The sequence below is a fragment of the Sceloporus undulatus genome, chromosome 2 (genome assembly GCF_019175285.1).
Source record: "Sceloporus undulatus isolate JIND9_A2432 ecotype Alabama chromosome 2, SceUnd_v1.1, whole genome shotgun sequence".
In the NCBI taxonomy this organism is placed as follows: domain Eukaryota; kingdom Metazoa; phylum Chordata; class Lepidosauria; order Squamata; family Phrynosomatidae; genus Sceloporus; species Sceloporus undulatus.
Window position 1 is genome coordinate 237,164,837 of NC_056523.1, and position 6,000 is coordinate 237,170,836.

Sequence of the window (6,000 nt, forward strand, 5' to 3'; positions counted from 1 at the left end):
GCTGCCACTCCCATCTTTCTGAGCTGGTACACTGGGCAGAACTGGACTGCACAGGCTGGCTGCTCTTATGAGCAAACTAGCTTCTCCAATTATGACACAGACAGCATTAACAGGAAAAGCCCCTGGACAAAAGTCAGTAGATGCCATAAATCTATAGGCACAACTCTTCTCATTTGTTGAAAGCTGAGCCAAGAGATAAACAAGGATGCTGAATTGTTAAAGTTGTGTGCCATCTGGCCTGCACTATAGTCCTACCTTTAGAGTCCTAAACAACCAGAATGTACAATGCAATGAAATATGAAATTCAGCAATGAAACCACACATGTCTCCACACTATTCTGCTACAGTCAAGTGGAAAAGAAGGTGCTGATCCATCACCAGTATTGAAAGCAAATTCACTGCCACTCCAGTCAGCTAATTGTGAAACAGTGGGTCTTCTTTACATGAGGCGAGAAATTGCCTTAGGGTGCCCCTGCAACTATTGTTCACAATTGCTAAACAATATACTGCATTAATGACTACCTGTGGTGCATCTGGCTAGTATCTAGCTGTCTGTTTGTCACACCTTAAACCACTCATATCCAGGAAGCTCCAGGCATGTACATGAAATGCAATGATGACTTGAAGATGAACATGATAAAATCTAGATAAAAGGAGCATATAAAATCTATCTTGTAAGGAGCAATTAGCCACGCCTACCTGCAAGATATAGGGAGAATAACAGAACCATTGTAATATAGTGAATAGAGTATTGTACTTGAACTTCAAATCCCTCCTCTGTCATGGGTGCCTAGTAACCATCTTTCACCCTAGCTTTGTCTCACAGAATTGTTATGAGGAGAAATAGAAGAAATCAGAATGGTATTATGAGCTTCTTCTTTTTAAAAAATGTAGAACACAAATGGATTAAATAAACAATTGCTCTGATTTCCAAAACTTTGCCCTCTCCAGACCATTTAGAGTGGCACGTCTTCAATCTGCTCTATGCATAAGCAAACCAGCCAGATCTGTGAACAGATGAGCACACCCTCCTTTTAAATGTCCAGATTAACGGGAATTGTGGCTATGCATATTGGTTAGGATAAAGACATGCTTTTGAATCCATGAGTATGAGAAACATGAAGGTACTTACATCTAAAGATGCCCAGGACCTCTGCACACAAAGCATAAGATCTGTGTCAGATTTGTAAGTGTGTGTCACTTACATGTCTGTCACATAGCAGCAGATCTTATACTTTGTATGGAGGTCCACAGCATAAAGTAACTCACAGATTCAAAGAGTTGGAAGTGACCACAAAGATCATCCATTTCAACCCCTGCCATGCAGGAAGACACAATCAAAACACTCCAAGCTGCACTGAAAAAATTCCAAAGAAAGAGGTCCATCACACTCCACTGTCAAATGGCTCTTAGCATCAGAAGTTCTTCCTAATGTTTAGGTGGAATCTCTTTTCCTGTAGTTTGAATCCATTGTGTCCCAGTTCCTGGACAGCAGAAAACAAGATTTCCCCATCCTCAGTATCACACACTTTCAAATATTTAAAGATGGTTATTATGTCATCTCTTGACCTTCTCTTCCACAGGCTAAAAAATACCCAGCTCTCCTGGAGAACAGAGGTTTAAGAAGTGATATGATGATGGCCATGTTTAAATATTTGAAAGGATGTCATATTGAGGATCAAGCAAGGTTGTTTTCTGCTGCACCAGAGACTAGGACACGGAGCAATGGATTCAAACTACAGGAAAAGAGATTACACCCAAATATTAGAAAGAACTTCCTGGAACACACTCCCTCAGAGTTTGGTGGAGTCTCCTTCTTTGCAAGTTTTTTAAACAGAGGCTTTATACTCATCTGTTGAGGGTGCTTTGATTGTGAATTCTTGCTTGGCAGGGGGCTGGACTGGATGGTCCTTGACATCTCTTCCAACTCTATGATTCTAAATCATACAAAGTCATGTGGGGCCAGCTTAAGCGTCACCCCACCACAACACAAAGGCCCCTATCCAGCCTAGATTCACAATGGATGCTTTTTATAGAGGTAAAATCTCATGACAAATCTGATTCTGCATTACCTACACCTATCTAGTTTGGCTGTTTGCATCCCATTTTGGAATAATGGAGAGTAAGAGCTTGTCTACACCTTCAGGAATCCCCATACTCACCTTTTAGCTACTGCAACTCAGGTACATAACATTCCTCTAGACTCACAGGCAATGTGGAGATTTTTCTCTGAAAATCTGGAGGAAAAAGAATTGCCTTTTACATTGCATTTCCCTGGAAAATCCAGATCAGTGATAAGGACACAGCTGTAAGGCCAGAAATACTCTACACTATAGGACATGTGATCATCATAGGATTGTCCTTTTCTTCCAGTATGCTCTGATCTCACCACGGTGAGTTTGGTGTTATCAAAGTCACTACTGGCCAGGAAACATTGTTACCCAAAAAAGATGGAGGGAGTGGGGATCCTCATCAACTATGTCAGTGTCTTTAAATATTTGGGGAAATGCTTAGCGCAAAGAATGTTTTCCATAAGGTTGGGTAACTTGAGAATCATTTTCACTGGCACTAATGTGAAAGAATCCAGATTTAATGAAATAAAGAAGATTTTACTTCGAAACAGGCAATGTACAACATTCACACATGATAGTAATTCAAACAAATACACCATACAAAGATAACTGAAATGAGGTATGGAGATTGGATAGCAGAGACTGAGGGTTGTAGAGAAGTTAATATTTACCTGTCCTAAAGAAGAAGTTACAGAAAGACTGTTATTTATACCTGATATTTAGCTCAGATGAAGTTTGAGGGAGGCACAGTTAGTGAAGAAAACCCACTTCCTCTTTTGTACACACATGGCGCTAGATGTGGGACAGTTATGTATGCCTGATATTTAGCCACCAGGGATACATGGGGATATCTTACAGTGTAACAAAGACCTGATTGCATTCACACAGAACCAACAATGGGATTCCAGAATGACTGGCTTTAACTTCAGATTAACAAAACAGTGATTCGATTCAGGACAACCCCAGGATAGTGTGACAGAGAAGTGGGCTGGGAACATGGCAGAGGGTGGTCAGGAGATCCTGGTTTACTAGCCTCAGTGCTGTGCGACCTCTTTGTCTCTTTTTGCAAAAGGATATGTAGAAAGCCTGGGGCAAGAAGAAGGCTCAACATACCCATTTAACTTTTTTCCTCAATGCTACCTAGAGCTTCCACATGTCTTCAGGTCCACATTAAAAGGGCATCATGACCTCTTAAAACCTGTCTGGCTCTAGATATGAAAAATATGAAAATATGAAGAGGTTTATATACAGCATTGAGATGCAGGGTGTGCTAACGCTATAGGTATTTATGGTGTTTTTCCTTGTGTTGACATCTCCTAAGTCTGCCTCATGTCTTAGTTTGATGGAGTAACCTAACCTTGTTGCACTTTGTTAGGTTTGAAAGTATAGCTGTGCTAGAACAGGCTGGCCTTTCTACACTTCAGATGATTTGGCTGAGGCTAAGATGCCTTGTTCAAGTGCTTTCATGCTCGGTTTCAAAATGACTTTCTGGATGAGAATCTTCTCTAAAATTGACAACAAGCAGTTGGAAGGGGGGCATTTTCAACAATTAGAGAACTCAAGTTAAAATGAGAACTAAAGTGAACACATCAGCTACATCTATTCAGTTCTTTGATCACATATTTTCTCACACCATGTTTCTGTTTACTTTAAACTTCTGTATGCATGTGCACAGAGTATAATTTTACCTTAATGTTATATTTTAAGCAACATGAAAATATATGAAGTAAATTTGTATTGCAATTACACAAAACTTTAGGGATGAAATCCTCCACAGGTGCAACAACTCGCAGTATTGCTGGGTTCTTTATGAAATGCACATCACATCAGTTTAAAAAGTTAGGGTTGAAACAGACTGCAGAAATAATCCATCTTGCTTTAACTGCCTGGGTTCAATGCTAGGGAATTTGTGGGGACTGTAGTTTTGTAAGACATTTAGCCTTCTCTGTTAGAGAGCTCTGGTGCCACACCAAACTACAGTTCCCAAAATTCCCTAGCACTGAGCCAGGGTAGTTGAAGCAGTGTCAAGCTCAATTATTTCTGCAGTCTGTTTCAGCCCTTAGTCACCCATTTTCCAGAATAGCCTTGCTTCTCAAATGACTTCAACCAGCAAAACAATTAACTTCCTCTCAAAGGCTTTTATTCTATTAGGTTGTTGTTGTTGTTGTTGTCGTCATCTAATGCCACTGTTGACTTTATCCTGTATCCAGCACCCAATGTACTTTTTTTATAATGCTATGTGCTGCTCTATTTCTAGCACATTCTGAAAAAGCAACAAGTGACTATAAGCTACCTTAGATGACGCACCTTTCAGTGCATTCTTTAATGTAGTAATGAAACATGGAAATCCATATTTTTAAAGATATGTGGCCTTGAAATGTGATTCCAAGATGTACTGCTGTTCAAAGTGAGATCCCCCCCCCCCCCCCTCAAAAAAAATCTCTGGTTTCTGAGGGAAACAGTGTTCTTTTTTTATGCTGAAAACATATCACAGTCTCCACTGGATCTTTAGCCTCAGACACATATTATAAGTTGTTTCAGAGATACAATTAGGAGTTATGTTCCTCCCCTCCTGCTTTCCGCAAATGCAGGTATTAAGGACCAGATCCAGATCAATCACTAGTATGTGGTAGGGGCTTTAACCTTTTGCCTGCTACTATACTTCTTATCTAAATTAGGCTCCCTGTAACTGCAACTGCATAGAGGTTCCTTATTGAAATGGCTCCACTGGCTACTTGGTTTTTTTTCTGGACACAATCAGAAGTGCTGGTCATGATCTTTAAAGCCCATGATCTATAAAGGCTGAAGTCAAAACTATCTGAGAGACCATGGCGGGTTACAAACTGCCAAAAAATATGTATGGAATACGTATTAAGGTTAGGAAGGGGCGGTGCTTCCGCACCCTCCTAACCCTAGTACGTATTCCATACGTACAACATGGCGGCGCCCCTTCCACATGGGGGCCGCCATGTTTACATATCGGACGCTGTGCATCCGCACGTGTCACGGTGTCTATGACGTCGCGAGTCCGCCCCTGGCGCCTCGCTATGTCATAGAGGCGCCGCTTAAAGAAGCTCCATTTTGGAGCTTCTTTTTCGGTCCGTGCAGGAGCCGCGTGGTGTGGCTGCTGTGGCTTCCGCACGGAGCAAACGGTGGCGGCAGCAGACCGCCTCAAAGCGGCGGTTTATAACCCGCCTAAATCTTTCCATAAGAACCTGCAGGAACTCTTAAGATCTTCTGGGGAAGGCTTCTTCTTGATTCTCTCACCATCACAGGCTCACTTGGTGTGGACACAAGAAAGAAAGCCTCCTTAGTGGCTGCTCCAATCCTCTAAAACTCCCTTCCACAGAAGGCTAGGTTGGCCCCCTTCCTGCTTTTCGTTCAGCATCAGGTAAAGGCCTTCTTGTTTCACCAGGCTTTTAATATGTAATATCACCAGAGAGGCTTTCTTATGGAGGATTTAAAAAATGTTTTATGTTTTTGAATAATTTTATATTGTTTTAATTGTGACTATTTTAATTGTTTTCAAAATTGCACTGCAGATTTTGGTTAGTTTCCTTCTGTGAGCCACCTTGGGTCCCACTCTGGGAGAAGGGCAGCAGATCAAATAAACAAATAAACAAACAAATAAATAGACAAACCTTTTATTTTTTTTAAAAAAAAATGATGCTTGAAATCAATTCCTAGCCTATCCCTTAGCTATGTCTTTAAATAAACATGGGTCTTGATTGCCACTTTTATGGCTTACCTTAAGTCCCATTTATTTCTAATAAAGCTAAGTTCAAGTTTAGCCCATATACCCTGAATACAACCTTACAACCTATATAATTTTTGGTATATTCATTATATATGTATGCCACAATCTACCTCTACCATCACACTCATTTTCATGGGAAGGGGAAATACTGTATCTGAACAGAAAACCGAC